Below are 24,208 nucleotides of genomic sequence, written 5' to 3' on the forward strand. Positions count from 1 at the left end.
TTTTGAGCGGCACCCAGAAGGAAGCTGGGGATGCGCACATGCGCACAGTTTAGAGGGAACATTGGTGTGGAGTTTTACTGTGGGGGGGCAGCATGGTGTGGCATTTGGGTAGACATTTGCTGCATGATTGTATGTTGTGACAAGGTGTTTGTTGGGGGGACATGAGTCTGGGCCTGCTTGCAGGTTGCCATCACTGGTGGGGAACATGAGTCGGAGCCTGCTTGCAGGTGCCCGTCACTGGTGGGTGACATGAGTCGGGGCCTGCCTGCGGGCATGGTCACTGGTGATGAGGGGTTCCTTGTGGTGTGGCCTGTCTGCAGGCATGTTCACGGGTGATGGGGAGTCCCTTGTGGTGTGGCCTGCCTGTGGGCATGGTCACAAGTAATGGGGGGTCCCTTGTGATGTGGGCTGCCTGCGGGGATGGTCATGGCTGATGGGGGGTCCTTTGTGGTGTGGCCTGCTTGAGCGCATGGTCACGGGTGATGGAGGGGTACCTTGTGATGTGGGCTGCCTGCGGGCATGGTCACAACGAGGGGGGTCCCTTGTGGTATGGCCTGACTGCTGACATGGTCACAGGTGATGGGGGGTCCTCGTGGTGTGGGCTGCCTGCGGGCATGGTCACGGGTCATGGGGGGTCCCTTGTGGTATGGGCTGCCTGCAGGGTGTGTTTGCAGGTGCTGCCAGCACGCTCAGCATTTTTCACGGGATTCAGCAGGCGCGAGCGGGGTACATGAGATCACGGGGGTATGCGAGGCACTTTTCACGTGATTTGGCTGGCGCGAGCGGAGTACGAGTATTCCAGGTGGTGCGCAGGTAGATTTTCACACGTTTTGGCTGGCGCGAGTGTGGTACACATTTTCAAGGGGGGTGCAAGTAGATTTTCACGCATTTTGGCTGGCGCGAATGGGTACGTTTATTCAAGGGGGTGCGCAAGTAGATTTTCACTCGTTTTGGCTGGCACGAGCGGGGTACGTGTATTTAAGCAGGTGCATGGGGAGATTTGCATGCGTTTTGGCTGGTGAGAGTGGGGTACATGTATTCAGAGGGGTGCGTGGGGAGATTTTCATGCGTTTTGGCTTGCGCGAGCAGGGTAGGTGTATTCAAGAGGGTGCGCAAGTAGATTTTTCACGTGTTTTAGCTGTCACGAGTGGGTTACACGTATTCAAGGGGGTGAGCAAGTAGATTTTCACATGATTTCCCTGGTGCGAGCGGGACACGCAGAGTTTTTCACGTGATTACAGTGTAGGTGGCCTGTGTGCTGGCCCAGGGTTAGCATGGCCTTTTGCACCGTATTCGGGATTTCTATGGCTTCTTCTGGCACAAGGGACGTTCTTGGGAGCATAACTGGCGTGCTGGATGTTCGCTGCGCCACAGCTGCAAATGGCCAGGGAAATCCATTAATACCCGGTGCGCCAAAAAGCTTTTTTGCGCTGCGCTAGGCGCGTGCACCACTTCTGCGCTGAATTCTATGAATTGCCCTGTATATATTTTCTTTAACATGCTAAATCAACATTTCTGGCCATATCGCATAATCTTTTTTTATTATCGCTTCATAATTTGGGATAGTATCACAGATGTCGTTTTCTAATCCAAGTGATTCCAGCTGCGTCATAGCAGAGTGGATAATATCTAATAAAAACAATTTTTTTGTTTTTTTTGTCCCCATTCTCAAAGTTTACACCCAGGAGTTTTAACAGCCAATTAGAATTTTCATTGGTCTGCCTAAATTTAGCAAATAGAATGACTCTCTAGACTGGCTACTGTGTCATTATGGCCATCTGCCCATACTCCAACCTCAATGCGTCAACCGGCACAGACTGAGGAATATTAATGACTGTGCAATAAATGTTCGCTTCCAGTCGGTCTAACCACTTGACTTGTGCTAATGGCATCACCACCAGTGCATAAAATATACCTGGAATGATGACTGAGCGATACACTTCCAATAATCCTTGCATATTATGGCCGCCACTGTGTATCGCACTGTGTCTTACCACTAGCCCTTTTTTTTCATATCTTATTCAATATTTGCTACCCATGAACGGGTAGAGGAGGGTTTATTCTAACAGGAAAACCCAGGTTAGTAAATTCATTTACATTTTCAAGTGAAAATTCATCTAATTTCCATTTACGGGAATCAATAACCCTCCTACTTTTACCCAAACACATTGTTTTGTTTTATTTATAATCATAATGCTGCTAGCTGCATGCTCAACCAAGGCATTCAATGAACACTGGAGCCCAATGGGTGTCTCATCAAATAAGATGATATTGTCCGTGTATGTAAGCCACGGCACTGATACCCCATTAATTTTTGGTGGAAAATGTTGTGTGTTGATTAACACTCGATCAAGGTCAGCAGTATACGAATTATATAACATGGGGGCAACAGTGCATTCTTGTTTCAGACCTCTGCTAGTACCACAAGATTTAGTATATACGCCTGCAGTAGTTAGCCTAACTGTAATGGAGGTTGAATAAAGAATAGTAGGGTAATATCTATGCCCCAGTCTCGAAGCTTAATCTGTAGAAGAGGACGAGAGATGAGATCAAACGCCTTACTAAAATCAATATATCAGCAGTACAAATTAGGTTTAAATTTAATGTTAGTTTCTGCTGTTAGATATTTAAGTACCAAAATATGAGTGATTGTATTGTACTATCTATGGAAACCAGTCTGAAAATTAAGTACTCATAAGTTAGTTTGTTTCAGCCCAGCTGGGGATTTTTTTACAATATAACTGTTGGAAAGATCTTTTGGCTGGAGTTGTTCATTGCCAGTAGACGATAGTTTGTGAGGTCCAATTTATCACCCCTTTTCGGGACCTACACAGAACTATGCCAGCAAGCAGGTATCATACCCATTTGTTGAATATGGTTATACAATGTATTTATTATTTTGGCCCAAAGGTATGAATCTGCCTTAATCACAATGCTAAGTACACCATCCGGGCCTGGGATGTGGGAGCTCTTTAATTTAGTTATAATATTTGCGATGGAGTCCTTATCAATATCCAACTTTGAAGATTTAAAAACCTCAAACCGCAAATTCGTTTTTGCAACAATTAGGGGACGAACGATTATAAAGGTCCGCTATATGTGCTCATAGTTATCCAATGATGAGAGTCTATTTCTGTATTCTCCTGGGGAACGGGAAAGGAGATTTGTTTTTTTAGCAGAACTACCAGAGCCGCTGCTCCACACCAAGGCCAGTATTTTCTTCTGTGTATTGTGTGCTAGGCTTTAACATAAAACATGCTGACACTACTGCCAAGTTAATACACCAACCTTGTTTCTACCACACTGCCTTGCTGACTCCATCTTCCATGCATTTTAATCCTTCCAGCACATTACACTATCCTAGGTCACTATAGTTACATCATCTAAACCACTGGGCCTATAATACTGTCATGTCTGTGACCTCTGCAACCACAACATTAATACATTTGTTGCTCTTTCTGTGTTGCTTTGTGTGAGTATCTAATATGTCTCAGAACTAAGGCAATGTATGCCATGTAGGTGGATTCAACTTCGCTCTGCTCCTCCAAAGTTGTATTCTGATAGGCTTTCCTCAACCTGAAATCGTTTGCTGGCTGGGATGCTGTATGCGCATCCCAACAATGTACTTGCCTCCCTAGTGTTTAAAGACCTGATGGTTTGGGTGGATAATTCAGGGAGAGTTATTATCTTTCAGAAATAGTTCAGGAAATATATTGGGGTAACATTGAGTGGCCTGATGATCCACTTCTCCTTGACTCTCCACCTATCATCCTTCACATTTAGATAACTTAGATAATTTTCATAAATATCCTCAATGCAATATTTTAAAGGTAAACACAAATAAAATAAACATAATTTTAAAGGAGACAACCATGTAAGTATTTTAAATAGCTTATCAGTGTTTTCAGTGTAGATAATTAACCAGATCCCCTGTCATATAGTGTTTATTTTTGCCAATAAACAGCAGGCAACTCCAATACAAAATAACCTGAGATTAAAACTTTGATGCACTATAGCCCAAATTAAAATCATTCATTGTAAATCCAGACATTATTCCATGCAACTGTTACTAAGGCAAAGGTCTGAGAGAACCTCTACCGAGAACTAATGCAGACAAATAACCTGTTATTTGGGTAGGTTCTGTTAGGTATTTTGTGTAGATTTAGGACCTAGCGGTATTTTCTTATCGCCACAAACAAAGATAATTTAGCAATAATCACCCTTTGCATTTAGACTGGGTTTGGTATTATAATGGTATAGTGGCTATGCATTATTTCAGTACACAAATACATTTGTTTGGTATACATTTGGTTGTGGTATAGTGATGAGCATGATTTTCGGTTCTACTTGTGGTCCCCAATACACAAAACTCCCTTTTTCTTGCTTGGTCTGTTCGTGTGATCACTAGAGAGACCTTGGGCCTACATTTTATGGATACCACAATTTTCACATATAGCATTCACCAACCCCTGTGGTATTATCACTAATTTATTTACATTAGTGAAATTATGTTTCCATGGAGTTTTCACAATAACATGTAGTATTATCAGTAATTTATTTATATTAGTGAGATTATATTTCCAGAGGCCTCTCTCTCTGCTGACTCATGTACGTCCAGCAGACTATTGTGTTATGTTCCAGTCAGAAGCCACACACTCATATACACTGAGTGGAACCACGCACACAGCTATTTACAATTGCTCATAACATTACTTTATCTACATAGGAAGTTTGGCACATATATTACCTAATAACCTCCCCTTTTATTATGTGACATGGGCTAAATGCACCAGAGAAAGACAGAAGCAAAAAAACCTTTACACAGGTTGTGATTTATACCAGTTTCATCTCAAAATTATACATAACCAGCTTTACGAGGCAGTCTTTTCTAGAATAAACAGAAGAGAAACAATTGCAAAACTACAAGGCGTTTCATTAAGTTCTTTGCAACAATAAAAAAAAACAGTACATCAATTGACTTGCATTTAGATGGCAACATTAGAATGTGGCATTTAAACACAGTGATTCCCCAATAGTAATTATCACTACGCTGCCTGCCTAAAATAGACTTCATGCACACATCACTCCCTTAACTTGTACAAGATAATTACCAGCAATTTGTAGCTTTTCAGCATGCGAAAACTCCTGGCTGGTCGCCTCAGATTCTTTTTAAAGCACCCAGCGAGAACATGCAGTTCCAGTCTGCAATCTTCTGTTCTCAAGCCGGTGCTAATTGACTGGAAACCCCAGTCTCCAAAGGTCAGCAGTGCACTGGAACAACGCCTCCCAGCAGCCCAGCCAGGCAACCCCACAGCAACTCCAGCCAAGTCTTCACTGAAGCTCTGCAAAATGTCCACTCACTTTCCTTCTCCCCGAGCTGCTTCAAGAAACCTCTGTCACAACCCTTGAAATGACTTGTACCCAATCAAAGTCCATCGTGTCATACCCTCCTTCTTTAAACAATAGCTCACTTTTACAGTAGGCAACTGTATCAACTAATTTCCTGCTATTGCTTCCTGCAAAGACAGTGGCAGGGCAAAGAGAGAGAAAAAAAAATCTCTTAATGCGCGTTTAAAATGAATCTCAGCCTGCCTCATTTTGCACATGAAGAACACATTATAATATTAATGAGTTAAAATCGTGTTAGTATTTGTTAATTAGGTTAAATAATTAAGTATCTAATGTGTCTCCATGAGTGAGACATTTCAATTGAGAAGAGAAAAAATGTGCGCTTTTAAATGTGAAAAAAATGGTTTGTTTTTAACATGTGTAGCCTGTCTTCATTTACACGTCCATATGTTACATTGGGAACACATGGCTTGCTGTACCGCATTATAGCAATACATTGATCCCATGCAGTGGCACTGCACTCCAAAAACACGCTAAATAATACTACATAATACTACAGTTCCCACTCAGGAAGGTCTATAACCTGTTTTGGCTCACTATACCTTTCACAGATGGGAAATAACCTTTTGCATATCAGTCTGGTGCCACCCACCGTTGCAGTAAAGCATGGAAATGCTAGGCAATTCTCCTTTGAACAAGATTTCCAACAACATCCCCAGACTCGTGTTTCATCCTTGTTGGGCCTAATCAGTGAGGTTATGCTGTGCCTCTCTGTTAATTACTTTCTATGAATCAAAAGTAATTTGGATTATATTGTATGAGCTTGAGATGCACATGGTGAAAAACTGGAAATGGTTGGCTACTTTGGAAGGATATGTCGGGCGTTCAGTTCTGAAGGTACCTCCATTGTTCCCTGTTGTTGCAGTAATGATGTAACTTGGGTTGAGAGCTTGGTTATCTGTTATTAAATGCAATACGTTGAATGCATTTATTAAGCTCTTCTCTGCCCCAAATAAATACTTACTCGCTGAATTCAAACAAACAGAGGACTTGGTCATGTGAAAGCTTTCCAACAGTTCATTTGTTCATGTGAAGAGCTTCTGATGGAGCTAAACATTGAAAGAGCTACCACTTGCGATATTCGTACTTTAGTAAAAAAAAGAGAAAAGGTTTTCTAATATGTCCCATTGTTTCTAAAAATAGGACACACTTTTCCCTAGTGCTGATACTGCGCAAACTTGCACTTGCACCTGTCAAACGTTTCTGTAATCTGGCCCCTGATGTCCTGGAGGTCTCATGGCAAATTGCTACCAATATACTGTTGTTGGGGAAAATGGTGTAATAAAATATGTGTTACATTTAAAGGCATGTTTTCGAGATAAAGGTCTGGGGCTCTTTCTGACTAGTTATTAGTCATGAAAGGCCTGATTCATAGAAATATCATCCACCTTACTACCAAAAACGGACAGCTATACCAACCAGAATTACCACTCATGAAAAATCTGCCAAAAATCTCCATGGAGCCTTACGGACTCCAGACAAAGGGATTTACACTGCATAATAATCCAGTGGTAATGCCACAGGACTGAGTGATGGTAACAGTAAATGTTTTTTAAATTGGTGGTACAATTTGTAGTGAGAGCCAAACTATTTGTCTATTTACAAAAGGTGGGCCCTGTAGGATTATTTAGCGTGTTTTTGGAGTGCAGGGCCACTACATGGGATCAATGTATAGCGTGTTTTTGGAGTGCAGCGCCACTACATGGGATCAATACATAGCGTGTTTTTGGAGTGCAGCACCACTGCATGGGATCAATGTATTGCTATAATGCAGTACAGCAAGCCATGTGTTGCCGGTGTACCATATGGATATGTAAATGAAGACAGGCTACTCAGTCAAAAACACATCCTTTTTTTTCACATTTAAAAACGCACCAATTCTTTCCTCACCTGAAATGCCTCTGGTGCAGGAGACACATTAGAGGATTAATGAACTAATATAATTAACAGTACTAACATGATTATAACTTATTAATATCATAATGTGTTCTCCAAGTGCAAAATGAGGCAGGCTGAAACTCATTTTAAACGGACATTCAGAATTTTTTTTTCTTTCTCTTTCTCTGTGCATTTCACGGTCCTTGCTAAGGAAACAAAACTCAAATAAGCAGGAAATTAGTGGATACAGTTTCTTACTGTAAAGTGAGCTATTGTTTGAAGAAGGAGGGTATGACATGATAGACTTTTATTGGATGCACGTCACGTTAAGGGCTGTAACAGAGGTCTCTTGGTGCATCTCGGGGAGGAAAAAAGGCATTGGACATTTTGCACAGCTTCGGTGAGGACTTGGCGGGAGTTGCTGTGGGGTTGCCTGATTGAAGGGCGTCGTTCCAGTGCACTGCTGACCTTCACAGGCTGGAGATTCCAGTCAATTAGCACCGGCTTGAGGACCAAAGAGTGCAGATTGGAACTGCATGTCCTCGCCGGGTGCTCTAAAAGGAAGCGACCAGCCCAGAGAGTTTGTGTGCTGAACAGCTACAATTTGCTGGTAAATATCTTACACAAAGTGAGAGTGCGGTATGTGAATGAAATCTATTTCAGCCAGGCAGCGTAGCGATAGCTGCATTCTAATGTTGCCATTCAGAAATGCAAGTCAACTGATGCACTGTTCTTTTTATTGTTGCAAAGAATCTAATGAAATGCCATGCATTTTGCAATTGTTTCTCTTATGTTTATTCTAGAAAAGACTGCCTCGCAAAACTGATAATGTATGATTTTTTAAATGAAACTGATGTAAGTCACAATCTGTGTAAAGGCTTCTATTTGCTTCTGTTTTTCTTTGGTGCAGTTAGCCCATATCACCTGATAAAAGGGGAGATTATTAGGTAATATATGCCAAGCATCCCATGTGAAAAAAGTTATGTTATGAGTAATTATAAATAGCTGTGTGCGTGGTTTCACTCAGTGTATATGTGTGTGTGACTTCTGAGTGGAACACAATCTGATAGTCTGCTGGACGTACATGAGTCAGCAGAGAGAGAGGCCTCTGGAAATAGTTTCACTAATGTAAATAAATTAGTGATTATACCACATGTTATTGTGAATACTTTATGGAAGCATAGCTCACTGGTGTAGATAAATCAGTGATAACAGCCATAAGTGGCACTCCATATGAAAATGTGATGTTATTGAATAATGTAGAAGCCTGAGGCCTCTAGAGATCACAAGAACAGTCTAAACAGAAGAAAGCGGTTTTGTATGTTGGGGTTACAAATAAGGCAAAGAAATTATGCTCATCACTATACCACAACAAAATGCATACCAACTAAATGTATTTGTGTCCTGAAATAATGCATAGCCACGATACCACTATAATACCAAACCCAATCTGAATGCAAGGAGTGATTATTGCTAAATAACCTTATTTTTGGTGGTAAGAAAATACTGCTAGGCCCCAAATCTACACAAAATACCCTACAGCCCAAAGATGAATCTGGGCAGCTGAATTTCGAGAGTAGCACACCCCGACTACAAAACAAATTAAGTGGTAGTCGGGCCTCACTACAAGTTGGGCAGTGCGGGTAAAATGCAGCGGTATTTCCGTATACTGCCACATTACCCCACCGCTGAACTATACATTTGGCAGAAAGCTGGAAGATTCACCTCCAGCTAGGTTCTGGAGGTAAACCCGCCAACTTTCTGCCCAATTTCGGTGGTGTAACGGACACAGTCATTCTGCTGAAATCCCCCTTTGAGTCCAATGGACTAAAATAAATTGAGACTAACACCACCTACCTCCACTTGTAATCTGACTGTATACCACCAGACCAAGAGGCAGCAATGGTAATGCCATTTGGTGGTATCTGTGCTGAGTTACAAACCCAGATACCACCAAACTTTAAATGAGGCCCTGATGTGTGATGATTCGTCACCTCCTTTGCATGCTTGGCCTCATGACATTGTAGGAACTGGCAACCTGATATGATAGTATTGAAGTTCTTAGCTACCATGGTGCATCATTATGTTTCTCAAAAACAATGTTTCTGTATCCCTCTTCAGTGGTCACTGCAGAAAAACAGCATCCATTGTAAACAACCGTATTTGGAATGTAGTGTGTTTCTAAATATGTAATCTACCATTTTTATTTTCTTCTCTACAGCTTTACGGTATGTCTTTATTTTTTATTGTTTGCCCCTCAATGCTCTTGAAAATTGTCTAACATCACAATAGGCATATTTGCATTGTAAATGCAAACAATGACACATACGAAATGTTTGCATCCCACTGAGGAGTAGTGCTGAAATGTGCGCTCTGCAAAACATTAACAGACAAAACAGCATGTCCCCAGTTCTCGACAGGAATTGCTCTTTAGTGTTGTATTAATAGTTAAGGTATTGGACCTCTACCATTTTCCCATCCACTAATAACACAGTGGCGCTTCGGCAATTACACTGCAGAGTACTGTTTCCATCAGAGAGTACAAGTAGCACATTGGACTACACCATTCCTTTCTATCATTATGTACTTAAGGAGAGCTGATTTTGGAGCTGGGCCACTGTCACACGAATAGTTTTAACTCAGCAGCATGTCGTACAGCTCACAATGTTGTCTGTGCAAAAAGGAAAGTTTCCATTTATTTCTATGCACCTTTTTGAAGATAGTGGCTATTTCTTTTTTTAGACTATCCTGCTTCTTTTTCGGGCACAGGATGAATGAAGGGAAATCTGAAACAAAAGCTGCAACCAGTCTTCACCTGCAAGATGAACCCGCCTGCAGGTTATTCTGTCTTCTGGAATGAAAGAATAACCTGCAAAAAAAGAACAAACAGGATATATTATGCCTCTCTGTTTTCATAGTAACCTGCTACCAGTGAACCCGGTCATTAAGAAGGAGAAACAAGAGGAGACTTACACATGAGTTTAATGGATTTCCAACTGATAGACAATCCTCCACATTTTTAAAAAAATATTTCTCCCTGAAAGCCAAGCAGGACATGGGCACATGAAGAAACTGAGTAACAGTGTGTGTTGATGTAGAATTCCTTTTAAAGCGTAGTTGGCCCTAAGGGAACCCCATTTACTTTATACAGATGACTATTGGCAAACCTCTTCTTATTAATCAATCATTATAGTGTGAGGGTATTGTTTGTGTGTAATTACAAATAATCTGGTGAAACTTTTTTTATCAACAAAGGCCTTACACTTTTAAAAGTCCCACAGCCAATTGTTAGCTGACAAAGTAGAAACATATGTTTGGTTACCAAACCTGCCACAAATGGGCTATCAGTCTACCAATTTGAACGGACATTTCTGTCCACACCCGGAAAGTGTCCTACATAGGATATGTTGCTAACATCTCTAAAGGAACGATGTTCTAAATTGTACACTATCCTTTTTTTTGGAATAGAAATCAGAATTCCTGTGATGGCAAATAAAATTGCTTCAATTGTTAATTTGTAACTTTATGAATATGGTGGCCTGCCTTGTTAAATTATGAACAGTGATACAGTAAATATTCAAATATATCCCAGGAAAAGATATATGTAGTGATTCATAAAGGGATTCAATTGAATAATCACTATAATTTGGTCACTTTAGATTTCCATTTTAGATGTGATGCAAGAGACATCTCCTGACAACTTCTGTATTTGTAGCTGCTCCCAAAACTAAAGGACCAAACACAGGCCACCTATGATACTTTTGGTAAGAATTATGGCAGCTCTGCCAGGCGGTGAGACTGGCTTCCTCAAAGTGTAGGGCTGGTAACAGGAAGCTACAAGACAAATGGGAAACATTTAAAAGAGGATAATTCGAAAAAACATCCATCCATTAATGTAGGACAGGAGGTTTGAGGAGAGGCCCAGGGAAGCCAAGGAGCCAGGAAGCTACATGGAGAAGACATTGGTCATCTTAGTACTGATTGTACATCGCCTCCTTCATAATGTCCCTTACTTCCTGTAAATCAAATTCTCTGGGTATGACATTGCAGAGGAGGGACAATGTATATATAACACAAGCAAATATTATGCTTTAATCACAGGCTTTTGAAAGGACCAACCTGTTAGGATTTACGCATGTATGGAGCAAAACTCCCATTGTTTTAATCATCATCTTTTGGGTTCATCCTGGAAAAATAGAAGGATCCAGATAGAACTCTTGCTGGAGCTACACATGCTCAATGTCCCTTGCATAGGGTGCAGACAATGGGACTCATGACGAGTTTGGCAGTAGGCATAGAGCTATTAGCTCCATGGCTGCCGCCAAACCGGGCTCTGTTACCGGGTTCCCAGAATGGGGAATTACCGGGCTATTCCGAGCACGGAGGGCCCGGAAATTCCTCCCTCTGGGAACCCGGGCCCAGGCCTTTCCCAGTCCCATCTGAGCCCCCATAGGGCTCAATGGGAATGGGAGAGGGTGCAAACAACGGGCCGATTACGATTACGAGTGGCCCGTTGTTTGCTCCCTCTTCCCCTCGCGGGGCCCAGTAATGAAGCATGGTGTGACCAGGCGTTCCTTACCGGGTCCCGCGAGGGGGGCTTGTAATCAAGCGGAATGGAGTTAACAGGTCTGCACCCATTTGTGGAAACCGTTAACCCATTCCGCCGATTTTATAATGAGGCCCAATATGTACAGGAGGCCTGGTAGCTCCCTGCCTAACCACGTCAGGCACACAAGAGAAATTACTGTTGTCATGAATACTTGCCTGCTTCTAAAGACTGTTGGTACCTAGGAAGCACTGCCCAAGACAGTGATCAACACACAATAAGCATCTCCCTGGTCTGGGAAATGGAGGGCATGCATAATTTCACTTCAAGGAACCTGGTGAAAGGACACTTAGTGTGCAGCAAGCTAAAAGGTACAGCTTTGGCAATGCTGGTTGTAGAATCCATCATTCTGAAAGTGAAACCACATAATGCCAATCAAGCTGACATTGAGGTACGTTGACCTGCTGATGCAAACCAACTTCATCATTGACTGGGCTTTGAGGTACTGTTCGACTGGTTCAACCACATGAAGAATCCTTTTGAGAAATGAAGCCACTTGTCTCTCATCCCATACATTTCAGATTGACTCAACACATCAACCCCTCACAAATGAATCCCCTGCTTTTGCACCTTTGCACCACCGAATGAGAGGTTGAGCTGCATCAACTGGAAGGAGCCTCACCTGCAAATAAACAACGCGGACCTCTTTCAGCTGTCCATGAAAAGCACTATGTAAACTGCTGCCTTCCGCCATGTCAAACAATGACTTGCACCATTAAAAAAGAATTACAAAGACAATGTTGTGGAACTACAAACGGCTACTGTTGTGAATGGACTGGAGATCCCAGAAAGGTTTTTTGTAGGTCCTGCCCAATGGGCTTTATACCGTTGGCCCCAGAGAAATTTAGGACACCATTTCTTACTTAGAAGACATTATGGGGCCACATTACAGACACTTTGTACTGGTGCAAGGGCACAATTGCTCAGTATTAGCACTAGGGCAAAGGTTGCCCTATTTCTAAAAACACTTGGACATAGTAGACAACCATTGCACCATTACAAGTGCAGTTTGCCATGGTATATGCACCAAGGCAAAAAATGCCATAGTGCTAAAATTAAGCATTTTGGATGCATTTTTGCAGCAGGGCACCGTTTGCTCTAGTGCTAACACCAATCTGTATTAGCACTTGGGCAAACTGTGCTCTGGTGCAAAAAGACTGTAAACATGTATCTTTTTTACACTAGGTCCATGTTTGCCCTAATGCTTATAATATGCCAAACTGCACTCATCATGTTGCAATCGTTTTCTAATATAAATAGGGCAAACTTTGCCCTAGTGCTAGTAAAGTGCAAACTTTGCATTTGTACTGGTGCAAAGCTCTGTGATCTTGCCCCTAAAGTAATCATTTGCATTTCACTTTTTTTTCCTCCCTCCTGTCATTCACACTTGTGTTTATCTTGATTGGTGTATTTGATTTATACTCCTGGGGGATGGTTTTAGACCACTTGTCTTTGTTTTAGTAAAGTATATATATTCTGGAAAACTCTCAGTGAGCACTCATTTTATTTTGGCACCACAGTGTTATTGTTGCTTGGATGCTTCTGCGTTGGCTCGTGCATCACCACAGAGTAGATTTCTCTCAGCCCATATGATTTTAAGAGGCATAGGGCATTATTCACAGAAACAATTTATAATGGCACAATCCCATTGGAAAACACTCTGTGAATCAGGCCCGCAGTATACACACAATTCATTTGGAGGCCATTTTCATCTTTATGTCGGATAGCTGCTACTCTAGTGATAGTGATGCGTGGAACATATGTTTTAGAAAACATCACTCTCCTCATCCCTCTCTCCTCTAATATTGCTCGGCAATCGTCATTGCATCACAATGGGTAATAAACTGCTGAAGGGCAACCTGAAAAGAAGAAAGATAAGTTCGAAGGAAATGACTAGACATTGCATACTTTCTATGCCAGCATTAAAGGGAAGACACCACAGACATCTTTTAAGGTTAAACCCTTAGGTCAACGGTGTCTTCTTATTTGAATAAGGCTGAAATAGGAGAGATGCAATGTGTTCTCCTTCGAAGGGTATTGTTCTACTGAATCACAAGACCGACTGGGCGTCTCAGATGGCTGGATCATAAATGGCCAAGCAGAAACCCAAAAAAAACAAAATAAACCTGATTAAGAAGGACAAACCAATTAACAACCACTGCCACCTGCAGTGTGACATCTTCAATGCGACATCTGTCTGCAGTCAAGCATATGCAGTCTGACATCTGCAGTCTGCTGCATCAAAACACAAAACAAAGAATTAACACATATAAAAGAAATGTTGGCCAGAAAATAAAAATACAACATACTAGCTGGCCAACCTGCTGTCTCACATAGAGGTCTCCAGAGGGCAGGTTTTGAGGTTGAGTTTTCCTTTCCTCTCACCAGCACCATGGTGCCAGCACTGCCTGCACAAATGTGTTCCCATCCTTTTTATGTATTGTTTTTTTTTTTTTTTTTTACCACAGTGCAAAGCCAATGCAAAGCTCTTTAGTTCAACCGGTAAATACTTTAACTTTCAGTTCCAGAACACTCTGTGCCTGTGGATCAGAAACAAGGATGTTTGTCTGTTCGTACATTTGCTTCACTAGAGGCGGATTCGCAGCAAGCTATATGTGCCTTTTCTAGTCCTTTCTTTTAGTGTCTCAGGAACATTCGGAACTGCGACATTGCTTTCCTGCCTGAGGATACGCAAGACCTTGCAACAGAAGCACATTCTTTCTTCCATGCTGGAAAGCGTGACAAAGGCCTGGGAGTAGCACTCTTTGGTCTCTTTTCCCTTCGCCCCACATCCGATTGGTGTGGAGCGGAAATGAGGAAAAAACTGTGGCTGTCAGAAATGTCAGAAATGTACGCTGCCTGCAGAGTGGGGCGACCAGCAACAATGGGACAGCACAGGTGAAACTGGGGCAGAGTCCCCTGTCGAGGAGGCTTGGCTCGCAGCTCCTAAAGCTTGGGACACTCTCGACTGAGCTTCCCCCTTGCTTTGCTAATACCAACTTTATTGAGAGCACTGCGTCAGTCCAATATCTCAGACAGCCATAGGGGCCATGGATGACCTGTCATTAGTGTATGTGTCAGAGTGCTGTCCCACAGGAGTACAAAGCCAAATGCTTATATTTTATTAACATGGTCTTTCTACTCTACACATTAGCACAAGGCTGTCCTCCCTTTTTGTTAGAACAACAGAAAATATTTACCCACACTGACAACAGTTCATTCCTTTGATTCTCCCATTAGTTATTAAAAAAAACACACACAATGATGTATACCCTTTTCAGATGTGTGTGATGTGTCTACTTTAAGAATACATAAGCTCTGTTTGCATTTGGTTATAGATGCAACTAAAAAGACCGAACATTCCGTGTACATAGGTATAGGGATTACAAGGACCGTATATGTCCTTAGTCTTGATATCCTGAATAATGTAAGGGTGCGTTTAGATGTATAATAGCCATGCCTGAATATCCTTCACCATTACACTAATTAAATGCGTTCTTAATTTAGGCACTAGGCTCAGATTCAACGTTTTCAGTATCTTAAAATGATGAGAATTATGGCACTAAATCCACAGCTTTTACAGTTAAAGCAAGGCAAAAGTGGTCGATTTCCAGACAAGTCAGGCAGGACCATCTACTGTGCACTGGCCAGAGGAGGCTACTATAGCCCAATAACGTCCAGAGCTACCTGGGAAATGTCCTTCAAGACAAGAACATTCAATACCACGAAAGAAGGGCCCAGCACATCAAAAACCAGAGTCCTGCTGATTTTCTTCCTTGTGTAGAGTCTGAATGGGAAATTCAGTTGGATCCAAGGTTTGCTATAGAGCTATTTTAATGAGGTTTATAAGGTCATGAGCAGGCTCATATATCCTACCCTTCTCTTTTACCCATGTCCATAATACAAGTAAACAAGCAGAATACATTTTGCTCTATTTTAATTCTACCTCAGATTGGGTCTACTGTGGGACAAATATGTAATTCTGAGGAAAGTGTGATTATATTTCACATTTGTCGATTTAAAAACGGTTTTTGACAACGTGACAAGGTTGTGACTATGGAATACTCAAATAGATATGAGCATTCCCGCAGCCCTTCTTAGGGCTCCAAAGTCGCAATCCAAACTCTTTATAATGGGAATGAGAGAGTGGTAAGATGGAGTGCTGATGGTAAGGTCACCAAGAGAATTGCCATTGAAATGAAATTACACCAAAGGTGTGTTTTGGGCCCTAATCAATTTGTCTTATTATTAACGGTACACTTCCTGAACTAAATAACTTGTGTGATGTGCTAGTTTTAGTTGGGGAAACGTGCCCAATTTTAATGTTTGCAGATGATGCTGCACTTTTATCACTGACTCAATTTGGCTTAAAACATCAATTGTTGGCATTTGAGAAGTTCTGCAATACAAATAGACTCTCAAAACATGTTTTTTAAAAAAATAAAGCTTTTTTTAGGAAAAGAGGATCCTAAGGTATCAATAAATTAAGTTTGACAATTAATGGGGAGTGTGTTGAGCAAGTTATGATTACTTGGGAGTTCGATTCACTGTAAATTGTAAATGGTCTTCTCGAGTGTCTACTTAATCGTTTCACTGGAATCATTGCTAAGTTTGCACACCATAATGGCAACAGGGCTGTGAAATGATCCCTGGAAGCCTATTCTGCCCAAGCCAGAAAAGCAGCACTCTATCGATCAGAGCGTTGGGAGTAACCAATTGTGACCAATTAATTATTCATGAAAATAAATTTGTAAAACATCTGTTGGGACTCCCTAGAAGCACTCCTACTGTTCCTATACTCTTAGAGGTTGATGTCCGGAGGATTGACCCTTTATTTAAGTCCTTATCTCTATTATACTGGATTTGGGTTGGTCCGCTCCTGTGCTAACCAAGTATAGATCAGCTATGGATGATATCTTATATGAGGACGGTGGCCGAGCTTTACCTTGGATTAACTATCTAAAAGAAGACATTATGAGTGATCGTCTAAACCCCAGCTCATTAGCAGGAGCTTAAAAACACTGATTAAAGAGGATCTTTTCTATGATGCAGGATGTAGAGTTCTTGCTGAGGTTTCATGTAGTGAGGGTGGAAGGAGGTATTAAAAGCTGAAGCAGAGCTTTGGCTACGAAAGCTATTTGGATGTTGAATTCCCAAAATGTCCCTGACATTACTATCTGTCTGTTAAATACTGTCTGTTTTTAAGATACCACCCAATCATGAGGTGGGATGGCATGGGATATTTTCTGCATCATGCTCATAGAAAGTACTCCATGAGTAGTTTACCTCATGCAGTCTTTGTTTGGGCACGCTACCCTTTGCAGAATGATTGCACAAGTGAAATTGTGAAGGCTCTAACAAATGCTCTTCATGTGAACATGAAATTGAGAACATGACACATTTCCTTCTATTCTGCCGGCTGTACCATGTAACTAGGAACAAGTAACACAAGCTGTTACATAGATGCACAGCTGTCAGAACTACAAAGCAAGCACTGTCGTTGTGTGTGTAAAGTCAAATGACGACTTGACAGTATGCTCAGTTGTAAATTACTTGACTAGGGGCCTCATTACGACCCAGGCGCTAAGTGTTTAACGGTGCCGTAAAAGGCTGCGGTGCCGTTGAACACTCAGCGCCTAATTACGAGGTCCTTTACGGGACCCGACCTTAACGGCTGGTCTAGACCAGCCGTTAAAGTAGGGACCCTAAAAGGGACCTTGATGGCAATTACGGTACCGCAATTTGAGGTACCGTAATTGCCGCCTTCCCCATTCCCATTGAGCCCTGTGGGGCAAAAATGGGAATGGGGAAGGGCCATGGCGGCATGGGGAATTACCGCCCGCCAACCTCGGAATGGGGTGGTAATTCCCCATTCCGCCATGGCGGACTCCGGCATGGACCATGGTCCTAATAGCACCATGGTTTAGCGCCAGAGTCCTAATGAGGCCCTAGGACATGCAGGGGAAGATTACGCTGGATTGCCTAAATATTGTATCCCACATAAAAAGCAGGGGAATATGTGGGTGTCATCCATTAAAGTTGTTTTTGCACATATGAGTCTGGTATTTTACTGGAATTCTATTTTACCTGGGGACAACTCTACCAGTTGTATTATGCACTTTTTACTTTGTGGTTTAGGAGTTGTATATGAATGTGTGTACATCTGTTTTGATAATGTAATATGAAATCAATTGACTGTGATGTTGAATTTCCTATGATATTACTTTTATGGTTCTTGACCAAAAATAAAGTTAACAGCATGTCATTCTACAGGGGGCTTGCAAGCCTAGAGCGCATGTGTTGTATAGTCAAACGTAGTCTGTTTAAGGATGTATATGCGAATTGTATTAACATGCTGTATAAGTATACATAAAACCGTATGTTAAACTAAATATGGTCATGTAGGAAACCAAGTGTAACAAACAAACATTTTATGTCAACTGTAATAAATAAACAAACACATCAGCTGTAGTAAATATACATGTTGTTAGACAATTGGAACAACATCCATAAACATGCTATTCAATTTTCCAGGGTCCTGCATGTTTTGTATACATTTTTGGCAACTTTATTTGTAAATGTAAAATTAACTTGTCATGTAGTTTCCAGGACACAGAAGGGCCTTCATTATTGGAAATAAATACTTATGAAAATCTTACCTGGATTCATAGATTTCATTTACTTGAGCATGTCACACATTATCCACCTCAATGATGTCTGTCTTCATCCCTAAGTGAACCACAAAAGCTCTAGATGAATGAGTTATTCTCTGCCATCAACAAACAACTTATGAATCTCTTATTGACCTAAACGGCCTTCTGAGGTTACCCAAGAATAGGTGACTGGTTGAAATATTTGTTCAGTGGAGGTCCTAACCTCCATAACATCACAAGCATTGTTCAGTTCTCTGATTTACACATAAATGAACCACAGAACTTTATATACCGTCTGTTTTTAAGATACCACCTAATCATGAGTTGGGATCGCATGGGGTATTTATTTCATCATGCACGTTAAAAGTACTCATTGGGCTATTTACCTCATACAATAGTTTGTATGTATGCCAGGCAACAAATATCCCATGTAATCACAAACTCTCATTTCCCAGAACCTCTTTTAATAAAAATATATGCATTAATAATACTGCTGTTTATTTTCACCATGCCCTGAAGTTTCTGGACACTGGTAATGGCCACAGTAATATGTGTATAGTAACGATAGCTATTCTAGATGGAGTATTAATCTGGTCACTGGCCACAGCCATAGTAATATGTGTATATTAATTATAGCTACTCTAGGGTGAGTATACAATATTTGTGATATGGTGGAAGGAGATAATTGACAATCCTACCAGAATTGTGGACACTGTGTATGGCTACAATAGTTTGTTCTCAGAGATTTGGGTACAGTAGTATATTGACACAAATCGATAGTGGGGATGAATGATTATTTGAATATCGTAAGAAGGCTGTAATGTATAATTGTAGACACTGGTGAAAGGTATACAAATGTATCCTTAGTAATTATGGCTACAGTAATATGCCGAGTGTCATTTATACTGGGTGTGGATAATTACTTGAATATGGTAACAAGGCTATAAAATCTGTGGTTGTTTCTCTGTAAAGAAAAAAATATATAATCTGTTAAACAACATACTTTGTAAGATTTAATTACATGCAGTTGTACATATAGATGTACTTGTTTTGACCGTCATAAATAGTACATTGCATGTACTATGTTTGGAACAAATGTGTGCACGGTACACTGTTGCTGTATTAACACGTAGTAATCATTGGGTCATTAGAAAAAAAAAATCCTTTGTGATGAAATGGGTTGATCAGCCCTTTAAGATGAGAAGCAATATCCTGGAGATGGATGGGGATGCAGATTTAATTCATACATCAATAATCAAGATGACTCAGGTAGTTTTGCAAAAGGGAGTCCGTTTTAATATCAAATGTCTAAAACAGGGAGTGCAACGAACATCAGCATTCGCTCGATCCTCTTACTCAACTTATTTTAGTAGAAGCTGTGGTTATATCATGTAAAATCGTCATCAGTGACGTGTTGACCTGCGTCCCTACCAACGTCATCCTATGTGGCAAACTACAAATCCTATAGAGGAAAGTGATAGGCTCTAAGTGAATATCTAAGTATAAGTACCATATCAGTATAGAACTGTGAAGAAAAGTGATAGGGTATTTAACATCAGGTAGGGCAACTAAGCCCTCCCCTCAAAATGGCCACTATGAACATCACTAAATACTCAACGTTCCATTGGCTACACAATCTATAGGACCATTAATTACGCGGTCCTCTACAATTGGTTGGCTTCGAACCCCCGTCAGTTCAAACCTACGTCTAGCAGCATGCAGACTGAACATCCAGGTGCCAGTGGGCTTGTCTTAACACTAGCTTCCTACCAATGAATATATCAATCCATCATCACCTCAAAGGTCAAGTGTCAATTAGTGGTTTGAGGATTGGCCTTGATATTGTACTGTGCTCTGAGAATTTTTAAGGAGTGTACATACAGCCTGCCCTTGTGCATATGTGTGACCACCTTGATCGTCCAACTTCCTCCTTCCATGTGAATGGACACTGTGAAATCAAGCCTTTTTCGTGTATTTAATATTATTTTCTAATAATCCTTTGATGTCTTTTGTTTAGCTCAAACCTTCTGAACAGGACTCTCTGTTCTTTCACACAATTTGTATCCAATATCAATCAATTCCAGTTTTGATAAGCCCTTGCCTTCTTGGCTCATCCAACTCCTTCTCTTGAGATTCATTTTTAATGAAATTAGCTTTTTAACTGTGACACACTGACATGAGGCCTTCTTTCTAATGTTCAGCACTTCTTTATAATGCGTAGTGGAAACATCCATCTTTTACTTGTCCATATGCATCTATGTATATTGGTGCTTACCGCAATCTATTTACTATAAAGCTTGAGGCTAGCTTTCAAGATTACTTTGCTGCTTGTGTTTCTGTTGCATCCGTATGTGTATACACTGGCTCAATGTCTTTATCTGTTTCTGTGGCATACATTTCTTCACCTTGATCCCAAGATGTCACTTATCCTTGATACTTTCTTGATGCCTTATAGAATATCTGCATTCTCTGGTCTCTGAATCTCTTCTGTGTGCATCATCTCTCTTTGTGTGACCTCACCATTCATCTTTATCATTTATCTGCTCTGCTTCTTCTGGAATCTCATTGAAATGGCCATCATATTGTCTTATATGCAGGTACGGTTTTCTTATTGGGTACCTTGCCTCCTATTTCTCTAAGGTACTGGTATTCTAATTGGTACTGCACAGAATCCACGCTCTGCTCTTTGTTGGTTAAACTGTTCCACATATGTCACATACTTTGGTTCCCACTCTATAGGAAATAAGGGTGGGGCAGTTGGAGTAGGGGTAATTGGCTCCTTCTCTATACTCGACCCTTTGGGTGTTTCATCGACCACTTTCCCAAATTCCGCACACATCACGACATCCTTGTCTGAAGAACTGCTTTGTTGGGAAACATATCTTTATTACTCCCTTCAGGCATCTGTTTGATTTCACATGCTCATCCTTGTTCTATGTCATGAGCATGCACTGTCCGCTTGGACTGCAATAGATCCATCTTCTCACATATTTCTTAAGGTTCTTTGGGTACAGGAACTTTGGTCCCTCAGGTGCATGGATTCTGCCCTTCACAAAGTCTCTGATCTCTTCATCTCTCAGATCTCTGGGCTTCCATCCTGGTTCAACATCAATTATAATTGTCATCCCCATGGCTTTCTTCGCTGTCTTTTTGCACTGCAAGATTATTATCTTGATTGCACAAAATCCAAGCAATATCAACACAAACATGGCTCCAAGAAACGTGAACATGTCTGCTATCCATTGTGGAACCCAAGAGAAGATTAATCCAAACCAGCTGTCATCAGCTTCTCCTTCGTCTTTCATCTGGCCATGTGCAACATGATTCTCCAATTTTTGCACAAACATCTCCATCCATAGCTGTGATCATATCCAAGACGTATCTGTTCTGGAGTGTCATCAGTTGTATGGCTCTCATCTCTTCTCTGATTGCATCAAATCCCTTTATAGTAGTGTTAATTGTCTGCATCAATTCCCATCTGGTTATCTGAAGCCACTTGGTATTTGCTCCAATCTGGATTCTTGGCATGAAGATCAATGTGAACACTGAAGAAGCCTGGCTGAACAGTCTGTGTTCATATGGGATACAGTCAAAAATGTCTATTGATTTGGTTGAAAAGTAGTTCTCTCTCTTCATCCTCTTTATCAGCTCCACAGATCTCTTCTTCCTCAGGTGAGCATCTGCTTTTGGAAAACTGTAGCGATTCAGATCACTCTTTGGAAACACTAATGCTGGAACATGGACATTCACCAATGTGCATATCTCTCCCCAGTCTTTATGTAGCCTTACGTATGCCTTGGATCCACAAGCCCAATAATGAGCCATGATTATTACTGTTCCATGCACCATTCCTAATGTATCAAAGATACAATCGCATTTCTGATTTTCTCCAACTTTTCTTGTACCATTACTTCTGAAGCACAGCTTTGAACTTTCCAAAGGCACTACCTGTAAGGGTCCCCCTCTGTCTTCAGCACATGTCAGTAGTTTAGAAAGTCTTGGCCATAATGGTTTGGTTTGCACTGCTCCTGTGCATTCAAAATAGTCGATTCAGGACGATTAGCTACCATGCAGGCTCTGCACATCACCACTCCTTTTCTCCATCCATCTGGTGATAAAACTGGTCACCAGATCTGCATTTGTCCTCTGTTCTTCCAAATTTGAATATCGTCTGGAGAGTTTCCTGCGGTCTTATGTTTTTTATTCACTTCCTGTCTGATCTCTGCTCCTTTTACTCCAGGTTTTTCGTATCTGATCACACGACTCCTTGTCTTGGCATTGTTTCTTGTCTTTATATATTGAATACAGTCATCTTCATCTGAATCTGTCCATTCAGTTGCCAATTTGAGAGAAGCATCATGACCCATTAACTGGCCTCTGGTTTTGCAAAGTTCTACTTTTGAAAGACAATGTGCTGTTTTAGCATCTTTTTCAACAGCTATGAAGATTTTGGACTTCTTCATGATGTATGTCAGGAGTGCACAAAGCATTCCTCCTTTGAATATCTTCTCCCAACTTCCTTCATGTGTTGGTACCATATGTTATTTACCAAGTGTGTCGTGCTGTCCAGGTAAACATTTAATTCATAATTATCCTCCTGTGTGCTTCTTTTAGGTCTCATTTATTTTCATGTGAGCTTCCATAATCATATCATGAAGTGTACCAACATAAGTTCTTCTGGCTGAATTAATCACAGGAACGTCTATCCGCGTTCCCTGTGTAGGAGAAAGTTCAGCAAGTCTTATTCTCCAAATCAATAACTCCTTTAGGTATAAAAATGTCTCAAATGATCTCCATTTGGGATCTTCTTTTAAACACTGCTTTTGGGTCAATTGTCACTGGACCCGGTGTATTTGCATGCCAAGCCTGTCTCTGGTGTCCACAAATAAGTTCTAAGAAACTTTTTGCATTTGAACGGTTGTTAGTGACATCCATCTCAAGCTCAGGCTATTTGCCATCTTTCTTTTTAACAGGAATGACTACATAGGGTGTAGGCTGCCTAGTAGTTATCATGCATACATTTTCCCTCTGGTCAGGAGCATGCACAGCAGTGTTAGCTCCCTTTGCACCAATATAGAATGCCATTCATACAGTCAGTGAAAGCAATACAATTATGAACACAATGTAAGTGTTAATGACACAGTGATATGTTTACCTACAACATTTACTTCTTGGACAGCGTCTTTCTTCATGCAGTAATATCTTGTTGCTGCTGAGATTCCTTACCTAAGGAAGGAAAAACTCAACTTTAATATATCAGCAATGTGAACTGCTTCTGGAAGCAGCTACCATGACTCAGCAACTCATTCTCGATCAGTTGTCTGCTTACTGGATGAAAATAACAACTTTCGCTGTATCTCTGGAACCAGTCTTTCACCAGCCAAAATGTAGATGCCTCTTTTGTCTGTAGAAAAATTAACTCATTAAGTCTAAATGAGCTCAATGACACATATTATCTCCCAATCTATGCCTCAAATCTGCTTCAGCCCAGACGACATGTCAAATTTCTTTCAGCATGAATCAAGAGTTCTTTTTATCAGCAACCTTTCGATCTGTCCCTCGAAGGAAAGTTTCTACACTGACCTGCGATTTCATTCAGAAAAGATTCTCACTTGGATGACAATACCTTCCAGGATCTCATTCAGAATTGCAATGTTTCTAG

Source organism: Ambystoma mexicanum, chromosome 8, assembly GCF_040938575.1.
Source record: "Ambystoma mexicanum isolate Mex_15411 chromosome 8, UKY_AmexF1_1, whole genome shotgun sequence".
NCBI lineage: Eukaryota > Metazoa > Chordata > Amphibia > Caudata > Ambystomatidae > Ambystoma > Ambystoma mexicanum.